This window comes from Ursus americanus, chromosome 13 (assembly GCF_024610735.1).
Source record: "Ursus americanus isolate L20-20 chromosome 13, mUrsAme1.1.p, whole genome shotgun sequence".
NCBI lineage: Eukaryota > Metazoa > Chordata > Mammalia > Carnivora > Ursidae > Ursus > Ursus americanus.
This window is the reverse complement of record NC_142139.1, coordinates 64,168,842-64,186,508: the sequence shown is the minus strand read 5'-3', so window position 1 is coordinate 64,186,508 and position 17,667 is coordinate 64,168,842. Positions and strand designations below refer to the sequence as shown.

The 17,667-nt window shown below is 42.0% G+C and overlaps 1 protein-coding gene across 7 annotated transcripts in view; it reads left to right on the top strand.

Moving 5' to 3' along the window:
- EXTL3 (exostosin like glycosyltransferase 3) overlaps nucleotides 1-17,667 on the top strand; it is a 131,953-nt gene that overhangs the window by 23,687 nt on the left and 90,599 nt on the right. For 3 of the 7 annotated variants that reach the window (XM_045773958.2, XM_045773961.2, XM_087866605.1), the window contains one exon: nucleotides 12,275-12,478. The exons of 3 other annotated variants lie outside the window; for them this stretch is intronic. The gene's annotated coding sequence lies outside the window, so the exon portion shown is untranslated. The remainder of the gene's footprint in view (nucleotides 1-12,274; nucleotides 12,479-17,667) is intronic. One more of the 7 variants, XM_045773959.2, reaches the window with a different exon arrangement.

Genomic DNA, 17,667 nt, shown 5'->3' with positions numbered 1-17,667 from the left:
GAGCACAATAAATTTGTTTGCAGTGCAATTTGGAAAAAGATTCCAGCTAGATCCTAATGATAAAAGATTTTTGTGCTTGGTAAGAGTTCAACTGAACTGATTTCTCCCCCCTGCCCAAAGTAATTATGGGGCTTGTTTCACGAAGTTGTGGCATGAGTCCTGAGATGAGGTGCTGTGAGCTGGGCTTACAGCGGGACCGCGCGCGTGTGTGTGGGCGTCTATCCTGGAAGCCAGGGTCGTTCTACCAGATTCAATCCAGTGGCGCCTTAGCATCAGCAAGTCTGCGCGCCTGTCCCATCATCTCTTTTCCTTCACATGGGCTGCTGCCTGCCCCAGAGTAAGCAGGAGAACAAAGAGCTGCTTTTAAGTGTCTTGTCTACTGCATATGTAAACATTACATCATTGTAATCTAGCTTTCCTATATCCTAGTGGCAAAAACGTACTGACTGTTTCTTTGTTCTTTTGGTGTCCACTGTGTTGGCTTCGCCCATGTGTATTGTCCCGTATTGGCACCCAGGGTCTTCAGACTTTTTGGCTTGCACATCCTCCAGAGGGATTCTGTAAAAGGACATGCCCCCGCACACCTTTATAGGCTATATCTAAAATGTTAGGTTTAAATCGTTGTGAAGGATATGTTTTATAGTTTATTGCCAATATTAACTTAAAAAAAAACAATCACTGAATATACATGTACCTACCTATGTGGGTGTGTTAAACCATTACACACACACACACACACAAGATATTTATTTATCAATCATACCAACAAAATATCCCTGTTTCTATTTTTTGCCTTTTTTCTTCTATTCATATCTTAATGGGGAGGGTTTTATTCTTTGTTTTGTTTACATATAATAACATCTGTCAACTTTAAGTGTACAGTTTGATGAATTTTGGTAATTGCATATAATTACATAATTTTACCACAAAGAATATTCATGTTGAAGCTTGTGTGTGTGTGTGTGTGTGTAATACATGTATGTACTTATATATATTGTGAAGCCTCAGCATAATATAAATGTGTATATATGTATGCATGCATGTATATGTGTATTTGTTAAAATACAAACACCTAAATATAAAGTCTTAACTGAATATATACAGATATATCTATCTATATGTTTGATAAATGTAAACACACATATATGTATGGTACATCTGTTATAGCACATATATAGGAATATGAATATATATATACACACACTTATATATCCCTATTGAAGCTGTAAATTATATAAAAATATATTTATGTTTTGTGTACATATATGAATAATGTATATAATACAAGATAAAATACAAGTATACTTACACAAACTATAGATGCTAAACTATAGAGCATTAACACGAATATATAGATAGGTCGATTGATCCAGATGTATGTGTATATATGTGTGTGTATGACACACACACACTCAAAACTGTGACATTATTCTTTTATATGTGTATGGAGGAATCTAATAGTGTTTGATACCCACCATCATCCATTCAAACAATACGGGAACAAGCTGTCCTTTAAACATCAGAAATTTTATATCATTCTTTTTTTTCCCTGAATTTGAATTTCCATTCCTGTATGAACTTTTCTCATGTATATTTTTATGCTTAAAAACCTTTCAGTGGGGGCGCCTGGGTGGCACAGCAGTTAAGCATCTGCCTTCGGCTCAGGGCGTGATCCCGGCGTTGTGGGATCGAGCCCCACATCAGGCTCTTCCGCTATGAGCCTGCTTCTTCCTCTCCCACTCCCCCTGCTTGTGTTCCCTCTCTCGCTGGCTGTCTCTATCTCTGTCGAATAAATAAATAAAATCTTAAAAAAAAAAAACCTTTCAGTGGTCACCCTGTCGTATTGCAATAAGTATATATATAAATTGATATTAATATTTTTATTTCCTGTGACTGTAGCTCCTATGACCATTGAATAATCTCTTCTGATGGAGTTATCATTATAATTATTAGCAATATACTTGGTCAAAACAACAATATATATTTCAAATCAGTAAATAATTAGTTCTGGTTACTATTCACTGCTAGAGTGGGTCAGGGTTCAGTGTCAACTGTGTTTCTCAGTGGAAATGCCGAGGAATCTTGTTCACATGAAAAGAGGATAGGAATGGAAAGAATTGTGTTATAGCACTCTCAGTTAATTCTTTGAGCTCATTCTGAGCCCCAAATCCTATACTGACCCATTGCCAAAAATCATTTGGAATGCTAGGTTTGCGACTCTCACAGGCCTCCTTCCGTGTTGCTGAAGCCAGAGCATCAGAAGCCCCCCCGACTTGCACAAGAGTGTGCTACTCAGTCCTTACAGCCGCTGGTTGCTTCCGCACCATCACTCCCAATCTTCTTTCTGTTTGATGCCCGTGGTAAGACTGGCACAGGTGAGAGGTGTTCTCGTCCTTTGTAAAATCGAAGAAAGACTATTGGGGAAAGGAAGAATCTGCTCGTGCCGCCCAGGCAAGAGCTCAGGCAGGAAGATTGTTGAATTTATGTTGCGTCTCTGGGGACCGATTCCCTGAGCTGCTGGTGTCTCGTACCGTGTAGAGGTGTTTGCATCCCCCCACTTGAAGACCACTATTTGTTGAAACCCCTCGTTTCTTCCACCTTACAAGGTCTCCTTTAAACCTCCCCTCAGTGGAACGTGTTTCAGATAGAGGCCATGGTTATCTCTTTTTTCTGCAAAACTGCTCGTCCTGGCTGGTCACAGGACTGCAGACACTCGATCTCTAGATTCTCTCTAAGCTTAAAAAGGCAGATGCTGGAATTTGGCTGCTCCAGCGGGTAGGAATTACAAAGAGACTCTTGGGAAAAGAAGAAGAAAATAAATGAGAAAATATTGCTGTCTCCTTACCATTTCAAGATACAAGTGGGGCCTGACCTGATGTTAGCCAGTCTTCTGTCTTAGCACTGTCAGCAGAGTGAATGTGCTCACTTGTCTGTTTAAATGGATTCTTAAGGCTGATACGCAGTGAAAAGTAAAATGACATTTTATAGCATCTGTAAACTTGGTTAAGCCGTGGCTATTTTCAGAAGGGTGAGTTTGATATTCAAAATCATGATAGAGGGCGCCTGGGTGGCTCAGTTGGTGAAGTGTCTGCCTGTGGCTCAGGTCATGATCTCCAGAGTCCTGGGCTTGAGCCCCGCATCGGGCTCCTTGCTCAGCCCGGAGTCTGCTTCTCCCTCTGCTGCTCCCCCACTTGTGCTTGCTCTCTCTCGCTTGCTCACTCTGTCTCTCAAATAGTAATAACATAAAATAAAATCATGATATACACCTAAAACTAATAAAATGTTATGTCAATTATATCTCCATAAAAATAATAAGATAAAATTACGATAGATGTTCTGTTGAGTGATGGAAAAACAGTTACCTCACCACGAAGCTAAAAAACAGTTTGGTAAAATTGAGTAGAAATATAGTTGCTGGTGGGGGGAAGGATGAAAAAGTCAATCCCATAACTCTGTTGGCTATGCTTGCAGAAGAGGCAGAAGCATACTAAGTAAGCGAATACTAAAAGAGGAGTGTTTATTTTGTAGAAAGAGCTATTCACTTCAGATAGTCGACATCTTCTTTATCTGTGACAGTGACCACTGATAAAAATGCACTTGACAAACAACTGATTCGAGAATGAGCAGAGAGAAGTGAAATGGGATTTGGCTGAGTGTCTTAGTCTGTTTGGGCTTCTGTAAGAGAACACGGTAGACCGGGAGGCTTATGAACAATAGACATTTATTTCCCACAGTTCTGGACGTGAAGTCCAAGATCAAGGCAACGGCAGATTCACTGTCTGGTGAGAGTCTGCTTCCTCATAGATGCTATAACCTCACAGCAGAAGGGGGTCAGGGGTCTTTCTCGGATCTTTTTATAAGGGCCCTAATCCACTCGTGGAGGGCTCCACCCTGTCAAAGTCCCACCTCCTAATACCAACCCACTGGGGATGAGATTTCAACACATGAATCTGGGGGAATACAAACATTCAGTCTATAGCAGTCTGCTTAGGTGGCTTCAACCACAGAAATTTATTTTCTCATGATTCCGGGAGGCTGGAGTCCGAGATCAAGATGCCAGCATAGTTAGGTTCTGGTAAGAGTTCTCTTCCAAGCTTGCAGGCTCCCCCTTCTCGTGTGTTTACATGGCTGTTCCTCAGTGTGTGTGCCTATGTGCAAAGAGAGATTGAGATCTTTCTTTCTCTTCCTATAAGGCCACCAGTCCTATCAGATGAGGATCCTACTTTTTTAAAAAAGATTTTATTTATTTATTTATTTATTTATTTATTTATTTATTTATTTATTTTCGAGAGAGAGAGAGAGAGAGAGAGAGAGAGAGGGAGGCAGAAGGAGAGGGAGAGGGAGAATCTCAAGCAGATTCAGCAATGAGGGCAGAGCTGGACGCGGGGCTCGATGCCAGGACCCTGAGATCATAGCCTGGGCTGAAACCAAGAGTCAGATGGTCAACCAACTGAGCCACCCAGGCACCCCTTATGACTTCGTTTAACCTAAATTACCTCTGAGAAGCCCTATCTCCAAATATAGTCACATTGGGGGTTAAAGTTTCAACATATGAATTTGGTGGCGTGTGGGCGGGTGGTGGTGGCAAAATTCAGTCCGTAACACCAGGAGTCAGAATATGAGGGTTCTAACCCAGACTCTGCCACTAAGTGGCTATGGTCCTGGTGGGCATGTCACTTGATTGTTTTTCTGGGTTTTGGGGCAAACATTTTGATTATGGGGAATGGTGACCCGTTCCATGGTAATACAAGATCCTGAATTGAGGAACAAGTAGCATTTTGTTCACTGTCTGTTTACTTTGGCCAAAGAGAGGACAAATACATTTAAAACTATTTTTAAAATTATGAACAGTGAAAGAGAATCAGGAATTTTTAAGGCATTAGCAAGAAAAGTTCGGTTTTCCAGAGAGCCCTCTGATAATGAGGATTTTTTAATACCCCAGCACCAAAAGTATGACAGAAACAGGGGAGAATCTGTGTAGGGCTGGAGTGATTAAAGAAAGGAATAAGGCCAAAGTCCAAGTTTGAATTTGGTGACTAATCTGTTGCGAGCATTAGGCTGGAAAGAAAGAATACTGAGCATCTCATTCCTAAAATCGCCTGTTGCAATTTCATTCTGAAACCCATGTCACTCTCTCTCTTGGATTTGTTTCGTTTTGTGTGAGCAAACACCTGAAGTAATTTTTTCAGATAGGATGAGTGTTGTAAACTGTCTGAGTGTTTATCTGAATCTAGTTTGAATGACTGTCTCACCACAGTCTTTAACCTGTAAGTTCTCCTTTACGTCCAGATGACAGATTGAGTCCTTGCTTGTGTACATTCTAATAAATTCAACCCTTCTATTGGATTTCCTCCCCCCTGTAATTATACTTTAACTACCAAGAGCTCTTTTTTTTTTTTTTTTTTTTTTTTTGTTCTTTTCTAGATCTGTTTTCCATGTGTAGCTGGAAGGCAAAAGCTAAATTTGTTTAGGCAGAGAGCACTGGAGGTCCCAACTTCCCCAGTGGCTCAGAATGCTGCTTGTTAACAAATTACCCTAATGATTGTCTGTGGGGCACTTCTGTACTTTCGGTTGCCACCCAGCTTAAAGCTTCTGTGGAACTTCTTTTCAAGACCTATGTTCCCCTGAGGTGTTTAAACTGTGGGGCTTTAGCTCTTTCTTTGTTAATCCCATTCTAACACTCTCTGTGCCCTCTAGGAGTTCTCAGGATTTCTGGTCCTCGGATGGCTACCTTTCTTATTTTTGTACTCCTGTTATTACTTCATTCTTTCTCAAAATACCTTTCTAGCAAAATATCTTTCGGTGGGATTTGAGATGGGTGAAGAGAGGGATCTTGTACCCAGTTCTCTGGTTTAAACTGGAAGGCTCCTTTTTTCCTTAAAATTGTAGCCTGGTCCTCTCCTCCCCCCTTCCCACTCTTTGGCTTATCTTCTTAGCTTGCAGGAAGGTTCCCACAGTCAAGCATTCTGAACAATTCTCTAGGCAGGCTGGACTTGGGAGCTCCCTGTAATGGTAGGTTTGTTGAGTCATCACCAGGTACTCTGTGACTGCAAGGATGAGAGAGTATGATTGTACTCACAGCTCTTCCTTTGCCCTGTCAAAGGAAAATTGTATCAGACAAATTAAATAGGCAAGGAAGACTTTATTCAAATCTTTAGGGGTCAAATCATTAGGGGTCAAGACTTGGGATAGGGGTGAGAGATGGCATTCAACTCTGAATACACAGGAGTAGCGGGGGTGGGGGTTATAGCCAACAGGCAGGATGAGAGGCATCAATGGATGGAAAATTACTAAGAGGAACTTGGGTAGATACCAAGGGTTGGGGGATTCTTGCTAAACTGGCTTAGCAAGATTATGCGGAACTGGTCATAAGCAGGCTGAGGATCTGACTGGGACACAGCCTGGTCAAGAAGAGAGCTCAAAAGAGCTGGACCAAAGTTTGGTCAAAAAAGGGATCCTTGTCAGCCCCTTCCTTATTCTGTGTACAGGTACCGCGAATATTTCTGTTCAGTACTGGAATTCTTAGCCTCCTTGACCAAGTGACTATCACCCTAATTGGATGAATAGTCTAGACGTAATGTGATCTCTCATTCTTATTTATGTATATTTGATTGGTGACATTTCCTTAAAGATTAGTCATTCCTTTGGAAGGCAGAAATGAATTGCAGTTAAGAGAACATGCCCTGGGGGGCATCTAGGTGGCTCAGTTGTTCAACCAGCTGCCTTCAGCTTAGGTCATGATCCCAGGGTCCTGGGTTCAAGCCCCACATCTGGCTCCCTGCTCAGCGGGGAGTCTGCTTCTCCCACTGCCCCTTCCCCCAGTCATGCTCTCTCTTTCTCTCTCCCTCTCTCAAATAAATAAATTAAAAAAAAAAAAAAAGAACATGCTTTGGAATTAGAAGCACTTGGGATCAGATCTTTCCTACTTATTAGCTGTATGAATTTGGGCAGGTCACTTAAAAATACCTTCTTCTTCTTCTTTTTTTTTTTAAGATTTTATTTATTTATCTGAGAGAGAGAGAGAGATAGTGAGAAAGAGCATGAGAGGGGGTGGGGGGGTGGGGAGAGGGAGAAGCGGACTCCCTGCTCAGGACCCTGGGATCATGACCGTAGCCGAAGGCAGGTGCTTAACCAACTGAGCTACCCAGACGCCCCAATACCTTCTTCTTAGGGTTAACCATTAATGTAATTTTCACTGCTCATTAGGTGGAAGCTACCATTAATATTAGTTTTTTTTAAGAGAGGGAGGGGGAGAGGGATAGAAAGAGAGAATCTTAGGCAGGCTCCATGCTAGATATGGAGGGGCTCGAGCTCATGACCAGACAGCCAGGTGCCCCTAATATTAGTATTATTTTGACCCAAACTCACATCATCTGGATCTCTTCAAGCTAGTCCCAACAGTATTCCCTAGATCGTGACTAATATACAAATTTCCCTGGGCCTGGCAGATTGGTGAATATCTACTAGATTCCAGTAACCTGTAGAGTAGCCCTGTTTGCTCTGGTAGAAGCAGAAATGCCGAGCCCTCTACGGAAGCTATCTTAACCTGAGCGGCGTTCTGGGGTTCCTTCGGCTTGCACGGCGCTAGCTATACGGAAAGGTTCCTCACTTTATTCCAATAGTGCTGCACAGCAAGGCCGTTGGAGCACTCTTGTTGATGGCAGAATTACCGAAGCGGTTACCTACGTTAGTACTCAGAGTGGAGTGTTCATGTTATACAGCTTATTTGCTCTTTCGTGCTAGCAAATGCTTCTCTTCAAGTTACCATCTCCTGCAAAATGCCGGTACTCTTTTTAATGAATTGACATGTCCTCCATGGCTTCTTTATGTTCAGAAGTACAACTAGAAGCTTCCAGAAGTTTGAGAAGGAGTGTGTGTGCATGTGCACACGTATACACACAGAAACGGAACAGGATCCTTGCAAGTGATGGTGACTGCAAATATTATTTCTGCCTTTGATTTCACTTCTAACTTCTCTACTCTCTGATAATAACAAAGGAAACTCAACACTGCCTGGGTTATTACAGTCGCTATCTTAAATGAGCACACATTCCCCTTTCAGCAAGTCCCAACCTTGATATCACTTCCAGGGCTGGCAGCACAACAGGGCTGAGATCACCAGTGAGTCACTGAATCAGAGTCACCTCTGAAATGTCAAGTTACAGACATCCTTTATAAAGGGACTTCAGTACAGGTTGCCAGGAATTGTGCTGATCTTTAGTGAAGTAGAAATTAAAGTGGAAAACAGGTGATTTAGAAGGAAATTTTGGTCCACTGCTGTATTAGTCAGTATTCCTCAGAGGAACAGAATCAACAGGATGTGAGTGTGTGTGTGTGTGTGTGTGTGTGTATAATCTCTTATATATATAAAGAGATTTATTATAAGGCATCGGCTCACGCAATAATGGAGGATGAGAAGTCCTAAGATCTTCAGGCAGCAAGCCGGAGACCCAGGAGAGCTGATGGTGTGAGTTCTAGTCCAAAAGCCGTCAGGTTTGGGACCCAAAAAGAGCCAATGTTTCAGTTTGAGTCTGATGGCAGGAAAAAGACCCATGTCCCAGCTCAAGGCAGTCAGGAAGGAAGAGTTCCCTCTTACCTTTTTTGTTCTGTTCAGGCCTACAGCTGAGGTTCACCCACATTGGGGAACCAGGGAGGCTGCTTGACTCAGTCTACTGAGTCAAATGTTAATTTCCTTCAAAAAGACCCTCACAGACACCCAGAATCGTGTTCAAACATCTGGGCCCTGCTCTCGCCTGGCCCAGTCAAGGTGACACATAAAATTAACCATCACAAATGCCTCCTCCTCTGTATTATGTTGGCATTTTGGGTAGTCCCTTCAACTTTTGTAAACATAAAGGAGTGAATAGTGTGACAGCAAATCCTTAATTCTTTTCCTGAGAGCACCAAGGCGCCTGCTTTAAATGTTAATTGGACCCTTTACTTAAACTCACCTGATGTTAACACGTCAGTCACTAAATGAGGATGAAAGTAGTTCCTAAAATTCTTTCCACTGGCACCACTCTGTGGGAAGAAGGAAACCTCAGGAGAATGGGAGTGTATGGAAGAGATTTCTTTATTGTAGGTGTATTCTGCCTTTGCTGCAGTTGTTTTTCAGAGGAGAACAGAATTGCGGGTGTTGTGAGTGTTAGAATTGCTCGTGTTTTCCTCCCTTAAGTAGCATGGAATAGGCAAAGGCTGTTAAAATGTCTAATTGTGGGGGTGCTTGGGTGGCTCAGTTGGTTAGGCATCTGCCTTTGGCTCAGGCCATGATCCCAGGGTCCTGGGATCAAGTCCCACATCGGGCTCCCTGCCTAGTGGGGAGTCTGCTTCTCCCTCTGCCCCCCTCCTTAAGCTTGCGCTGTCTCTCTCTCTCTCTGAAGTAAACAAATAAAATCTTTTTAAAAATGTATAATTGCAGTGATTATTTGGTTTTCTTATGATTTGGTTTTCTTGAGGCACATCGGATTAGTCTCTCTTGGTGGTAAAGATTGTCAGGTCTACCCTTGGCTTTGCTGGTTCTTGAAATGTAGTCCCTGGGTCAGCAGTAGCAGCATCGCCTGGGAATTTTTTAGAACTAGAAAATCTTTGGTCCCTCCCCAATCTACTGAGTCAGAAACTCTAAGGTGGGACCCAGAAGTTTGCATTCTAACAAGGCTTCTGGGTGATTCTGATGCATGCTCAAATTTGAGAACTGCTGATCTAGTATGTTTGCAAGTAATGCTTGGTGGTGATGTGTTTATCTTGAAATTGAGAAAAAAGTTAGCAAGGCAACCATAACCATTAGCTGGGTATGGAAACCATCATTCTAAAGAATTCCAAAACTGTACGGAAAACATTCTTTCTCTAAGCAGATATTTTCATGACTGTATGGTGAATGTAAGCCTTGCTCAGTTTAGTTATATGTCCTTTCACATGTTTTTATTGGCTGTCATTTTGAAGAAAGGAGGGTCACCCACAAATGAAATTTATCATACCTCGATGTCCTTTAGTAACGAAACATAGGTTACTCTTCTTGTGGCCCAAATGGTGCGAAATGAATGAGGGAAAGCAGATGTATGCAGGTGAACTTGACATTGTGATTGTGCCTTTTTAGCATTGTCTTACCTCTGCCATCGGACAGAGCTTCTGAAGATTAGGTTAAAGGAGCTCAGGACGTGGGGCAGTGATGGAATGCACTGATTGTGACGGTCAGCAGCCAGAGGTCTTACTCTTTCCTCAGCCCCGTTTGAAAGAAAAGCTGTTGAGGGGCTCCTGTTTACCTGCCTGGGGGCAGCTGCCATGGTGAAAATCACATGGAGAGTTTTCATATTTTCCCTTCTCAGACTTAAGTAGAGGGAGGGAGATTTACTCAAGAAGGACAGATATGCCTATGATTGGCAATGATATCAACAATATTGCGATATTCTTTTTTTTTTTTAAGATTTTATTTATTTATTTGACAGAGAGAGACAGCCAGTGAGAGAGGGAACACAGCAGGGGGAGTGGGAGAGGAAAAGCAGGCTTCCCAGCGGAGCAGGGAGCCTGATGGGGGGGCTCAACCCCAGTACCCTAGGATCACGCCCTGGGCCAATGGCAGACGCTTAACGACTAAGCCACCCAGCTGCCCCTAATATTGCGATATTCTTTAAAAATTCATATGATAATTTTTCCTTGCAGATCCAAAGACTGCATGTGTTACCAAGGGCACAATAAGATTACCTCAAAACTGATTTAGGTGTCACCCGATGTAACTCCCTAAGCTTATCCCTCGTGTGTAGCATTGAGTACACTGTTAAAATTATTGGCTTATTAGCTTCCTAATTGGATGATAAAGTCTTAGAGGGCAGAGAATTTTTGTCTTGCTTACTGTATCCACAATGCTCCTTGTGTGATTTACGTTCAGTGGATTTTTGTTGGGTGAATGAATCAACATAAGGAGAATTTTTTTTTTAAACACCCTCGATGTCAGAGCCTCAGCTTGGTGCTGGCAAATAAGGCAAATAAGGCAGGCTTCTGGCCATCAAAGTGATCGCGTCTTAATGAGGAGATAGACAATAGTAAGTACTCTATAGTGTAAGGAAGACTTCACAGAAGATTTGACCTTGGAGTGAGGTTCTAGGGGTTGAATAGAAGTTTGCTGACGGGGCAAGGCTTACAGAAGATAGGGCAGATCAGAATCAGCTACCAGTACATACCAAGACACAAACTTGTGAAGCAGCACGGGCCATTCCAAGAATGGGAGGTAATTTGCTATTACTGAAATACTCATGTGTTGATGAACGGGAGAATGGATGGGAAAGACATTTGGAGGTGAGGCCAGGGTAAGGAGCTTAGAAGTTCTCAGGTCAACAACGGGGATTCATGAAAGGGATTTAAGTGAGGAGGTGATGGGGTGGCAGCATGAAGGACGGACTGATCAGGGAAGATGGGCATTGACAGGGCGCACACTGGGGAAGTGGTGGAAGTGGAATCGTTCGTGCTTGCAGACTGGCCAGGGGTGGGTGAGAGGAAGCAGGATGCTGAGGAGTTCAAGGTGACTGCATGGATGGCAGTGCTACCCTACAACCCAGTGCGTTAAAATAGATGCAAAGTGGGTTCTCTGTCAGAATAGTTCTCTGTCAGAATCCTCCCCGTGCTGTCACTTCTGTGTCCGGATACAGAAAGAGCTGACTTGCTACAGATGAATGATCAGTAATGAATAGACTTTCAGCAACACAAGGCGTTTCAAGGATAAAGGAAAATTTCAAAAACTGTTTGATCATTATTGCTAAAATTGTGTTTCTACCACCTTCTTGCTAGAATTGCCGTCAAGAGCCGCGTGACAGCTCCCCTGGGATATCACTCCCTGGCATCGCAATCATAGTGAAGCCCAGAGACGCAGCTCTCTCTCTTCTACTAACGAAAGCCTGCTTCCTTGCAGCCTCAGAGCCCTCAAACTAGAAAAGCTTCAAAAAATCACTTTGTATGATGATAAAAACACAACCCCCACCACGATGATAGCTGTGAGCAGTCATATGCCCGTGTGTGCGTCACACTGTCTGAGTTCAAGACAACAAAAATTTATTGAGGGCTTGTCGTAGAACAAGCCACCACTGAGACTCAAAGATTAGTAAAATATTGTGGGGATTCTGATAGGGCCCTTCAACGCCCCTTTCTTCTCCAAGTGCTGGACCAAAACGAGATAGTTAGAAGAAACAGACTGGGACTGAAATAATCATCTTTCTTGCTGCTAAAGCTAGTCTGAACAATGTGGCTTCCACCCGAGGCCAAACTGGCTTCTCGTTTCTTCCTCCAGGAATTGAACTATTCCCCTGGACATAGGAAAGGTCACTGCAAACGGCTTCACCCACCTCTGCATGAGGAGAGAAGAACACATGGCCTGTGGGGCCGACATCTCTGAACGAGGAACTTGAAAGGAGCTTGGGTAGTGAGTGTATAATGACCCTGTACACAGACCCACCCATCATAGAAGTAATTTGTTTCTTTCCTTGAGGAGCAGGTAAGGGAAGTGGGCAGACAGCAGGATAGAAGCTCTCTTCTCAGTATTATGGAGAAAGACTGTTTCCGAATTCTTGATCAAAGCAAGCGATGGTGGGATGGGAGGAGCATGGTTTCGCCTACACGCGCCAGTCATTTGATCCTCTAACGCATGGGTCGTATAATTAGCCCTGTGGCCAGCTGAGGATGGGTCTGTCCTCTTGCATGCGTGTTGGAAGTGATGAGACACATATATGGGTGTTGTGTTCCAGGCATCAGGGGTAATTTGGCTCTACTTTCATGGGACTCTCCCTCAAACATACAGCACTCTTGTGTATCTGCTTGGGACCAGACGGCTGCCCAGCTTTGCCAGCAGAAGTCTCCATAAAGGGATTTACATTGTACATCAACTCCAGCACTTTCCTATGCTCTGTTCTAGCTCTCATCTCAGGAATGTCCAGCCATGTCTGGCCATGAGCCCAAACTGTAGTGTCGAAGTACTCTACTAATACCATGCCAGCAAATAAAATGGCCCTGAGTTAGAATACTTCTCCCATTATTAAATTCCAAAGGGCAATTTAAGTTCCTGCCCCAAGAAGCTCTCAATCTAATAGAATAAGACAAATGCTTAAATAAATAATTACAACGCAATCTGAGCATTTTTGAGTTAAAATTAAAACATTTATAGCAGCTTAGAGGAGGCAGCATTAATTCTATCTGGGAGAGTGGGAAAAAATTTACATAAGCGATAGCTTTTTAAAAAACTGTATTTTGAGGGGCGCCTGGGTGGCACAGCAGTTAAGGGTCTGCCTTCGGCTCAGGGCGTGATCCCGGCGTTATGGGATCGAGCCCCACATCAGACTCCTCTGCTATGAGCCTGCTTCTTCCTCTCCCACTCCCCCTGCTTGTGTTCCCTCTCTCGCTGGCTGTCTCTATCTCTGTCAAATAAATAAGTAAAATCTTAAAAAAAAAACAACTGTATTTTGAAAAATATTCAAACATGGAAAATTTGCAAGAAAGGTAAACATTAACTCAGATTCACCAATTGTTAACATTTTGCTATACCCTCTCTCTTTCTCTCTCAATACATGCATTTTAGTTATTATGAATTTTGCTGAAGCAAATTAAAGTTGCAGACATTACCATCATTTGCCCCTAAATACCTGAGGGTATATCTCTTAAGAACAAGAACATTCTCATACAGTGCTATTTTTAAGTTCAGCAAACTTAATATTACTATAATCCTATTCTATAATAAAGAGTCCATTTTCAAGTTTCACCACCTGTTTCTAGAATGTGTTTTATAGCAGTTTTTTTTTTTTCCAGTTTAACATCCAACCCAGGGTTACACATTGCATTTAGTTGCCATGTTTCTTTAGTCTCCTTTGATCTCCAACATTTCCTCAGCTGACCCCCACCTCCCTCCTTCCCCCTCAGCTTCCTCTCTTTTTTCACGACATTGACATTTTTAGAATCTAGGCCAGTTGTTTGGTGAAATGTTCTTCAACTTGGGTTTGTTTGATTGTTACCGCATGGTTAGATTGCTTCATGATTTCTTCTTTTTTTCTTTTGAAATAATTTCAAACTTACATAAAAGCCAGAATTATATAGAGTTTTGCAACTTTTTTGTAAGTTCCAAATGATTCTTACCCAGATTCACCAGTTTTCAACATTGTGCTGTATCCACATTTATCATTCTTTCTTCCTCTCTCCTTCTCCCTTTATGTGTGTTTTGGGGCATGTGTGTGTGTGGTGTGTGTGTGTGTACAGTACAGTTGTTTTTTTAAAGTAAGGGCTAACTCACCATCCCGAGATCAAGAGTCACATGCTCCACCAACTCAGCCAGCCACCCACCCCCTAGAATAGTTGTGTTTGTTTTTTTTAAAATTCTGAACCAGTAAATAATAGGTGTCACCCTCTTAATGACACCTTAAATTTTTTTAAATAAAAAAGTTATGTATTTAAGGTATATAACATGATTTTATATGTATATTCATAGTGAAAGGATTAATGCAGTCAGGCTAATTAACAAATCCACTTCTTCACCCAAAAAGAGTTACCATTTTTTTTCTTTTTTGTGGTGAGAGCACCTCAAATCTAACCTGTTAGCAAAGTTCCAGTATTCAATACAAGTCATTATGCAGTACATTATATCTGGAAACTTATTCATCCTATATAACTGAAACTTCATACCCTTCCTTTGACCAACATCTCTCCAGTTCCCCCACCTCCAACACCCCTGGCAACCACCATTCTACTCTCCGCTTCTATGTGTTTGACTTGTTTAGATTCCACATATAAGTAAGACTCCACATGCAGTCTTTTTCTTCCTGCATCTGGCTTATTTCACTCAGCTTAATGTCCTTTAGGTTCATCCAAGTTGTCACAAATGCCAGGGTTTCTTTCTTTTTTAAGGCTGAATAATATTTTATTGTTTATGCCTGTCTGTGTGTGTGTGCTCATAGACAAATAGATAATACAATTGTAGCATATATGTATATCACTACTTTTTAATACATTTGTCCTCAATGGGTAATTAAGTTTTTTCCCCTATCTTGGCTATTATGAATAGTGCTGCAGTGAACATGGGAGTGCAGGTATCTCTTTGAGGTACTGATTTCACTTCTTTTGGATATATACCCAAGACTAGGGATTGCTGGATCATATGGTAGTTCTGAGTTTTCAAATTAAATTAAATTTAACTTAATTTAATTTCTTTAAAGTAGGCTTCACACCCAGCATGGAGCCCAAGACAGGGCTTAAACTCACAACCCTGAGATCAAGACCTGAGCTAAGATCAAGAGTTGGACACTTAATTGACTGAGCCACCCAGGCTCCTTGGTAGTTTTGTTTTTAAGGAATAATTCTTGGCGGGGGGGGTGGCAACTTCCATAGTGTTTTCCAAAATGGCTGTACCAAAATTATATTCCCACCAATAGTGTACAGAGGTTCTCTTTTCTCTACATCCTCGAGGTGATATCTCATTATGGTTTTTTGTTTTTTTTTTAAAGATTTTATTTATTTATTTTGACAGAGAGAGACAGCCAGCGAGAGAGGGAACACAAGCAGGGGGAGTGGGAGAGGAAGAAGCAGGCTCCCAGCGGAGGAGCCCGATGTGGGACTCGATCCTGGAACGCCAGGATCACGCCCTGAGCCGAAGGCAGCCGCCTAACGACTGTGCTACCCAGGCGCCCCTCATTATGGTTTTTGATATGCATTTCCTTGAGGATTAGTGATACTGAGCACCTTTTTTGTACTTGTTGACCATTTGTATATCATCTTTGGAAAAATGTCTATTCAGGATTTTTTCCATTTTTTAATTGGGTTGTTTGTTTTTTTTCCCCCACTGAGTTGTAGGAGTTCTTTATATATTTTAGATATTAACTCTTCCCAGGTAAATGATTTGAAGATATTTTCTCCTAATCTGTAGATTGCCTTTTCATTTTATTGATTGTTTTCTTTGCTGTGTAGAAACTTTTTAGCTTGTTTATTTCTGTTTTTGGTGGCTGAGCTTTTGTTGTCATATAATTGACAGCTTTTCAGGTAGGTCTTGACGGGGATGAAGAAGCTTGCCAGTTGGACAAAAGACCTTGGGTGTGGGAAGGGAATTATAGCCAGAGGGATCCTCATGTGTAGAGATGTACATGAAATAGTTGGTGAACAGCCAATATTTTAGAGTAACTAACTGGTCTGGAGGAGAAGGGACCAGAAAGCCAGTTGGAACTTATCATGTTAAGGAATTTGGACTTTGTTCCATAGGAAAAAAGAAAATATTGAAGATTTTTAAGCAAAGAAATAATACTATCACATTTATTTTTTTTAGAAAGATTAACTCTAGAGCAATTTGGAGGAGGAAGGGGCAAGAGAGACCAAATAGATGGATAATGCACTACAGCAGGTGGTGAGGAGACCTGAAGGAAGGGGTGTAGGGGAACATTTGGTGAATTCCTACTATGTGCTGCCATTTTGCATTTGATATCTCATTTCACTATCACAAAAACCTGAGGTCAGAGAGGTTAAGTAATTTGGCCAAGAACCATCGTAGTTAATATTTGGACCCAGGCCCATGTGACTCTAAGGCCGACTCGGAACTACAGTGAGGTCATGAGGAATGGAGACAGGAAGGATCACAGCTGGTGTTAATCACGAACATGACTACTAGGGAAGGGAAAGAACTGGGGAAGTCAAAGAAAATGATGATTGTGTTAACAGTACCTATAAATGTGGTTTGGATGGCTGGGTTTATGAAACACCTAGGGCAAGATACCTAGTGGGCAGCTCGACTCAAGAGCTCAGAAGGGTCTTGGTTCAGGGTAGAGATTTGGCCGCTAAAGTCAGGAACACATACACCCAAGGAGTGCTGAATGAGAACAGAAGATGATGAAGGGCAGAATTCTTGGCACACCCACATTTAAAGGTGGTGGGGAAAGAGTCAGTGGGAGAAGAGAGAAAGGATGGTGAGAGAGTGATGTGATGAGAAGCCAGGACTGGACCATTTCAAGAAGCTGGGTGACGAGGACTACCAAGTACTGAAGAAGAATTGCAAAGGGAGGCCTGAAAAGATTCATTGGCATTTACTCAATGAGGAAGTCTCTGGTTACCATAATGAGAGCAATTTTAGTAGTTTGGCAGAAGCCAGTCTTCTGGATGTTACAGAGTGAATAGTGGAAGAGAGGTGGACATAAAGTGGAGATGACTCTGGAGAATTCTGGTGAATGATGATGATGGTGATTAGCAGGTAAGTAAGAGGGCTTACTATTTGCCAGGCACTGGGCAGACAATTTACACTCATTAACCAAGTTAATCCGTACCATACTCCTGCGAGCTATATACTATTATTATCCCCATTTTCTGATGAGGAAATTGTAGCCAAGAGAGTTTATAGAGGTTAAGTAATAAGCCCAAGGTTTATACTTCTAATAGTAGATCAAGGATTCAAAATCTAAATCTTTCAGAGTTCAAATCCGGTGTTGCAAGGTGGTGGTAGTTTGGGCCTGAGCCTGTCTATAAGCAGTGGAGGAAATCCCGATATTGAGGAGAATATTGATTATATGTATTAAAGAGAATAATTGATGGAGCAAGGTCACAAGAAGGAAGGATATCAGATGACATTAAAAAGCAGAGTGCTCAGTTTTGGACATCTCTGTTTTGTCAAAGGCCAGAACAGATGAGAGAAGAATACATGAATATGGACCCAGATGTCAGCTAAGG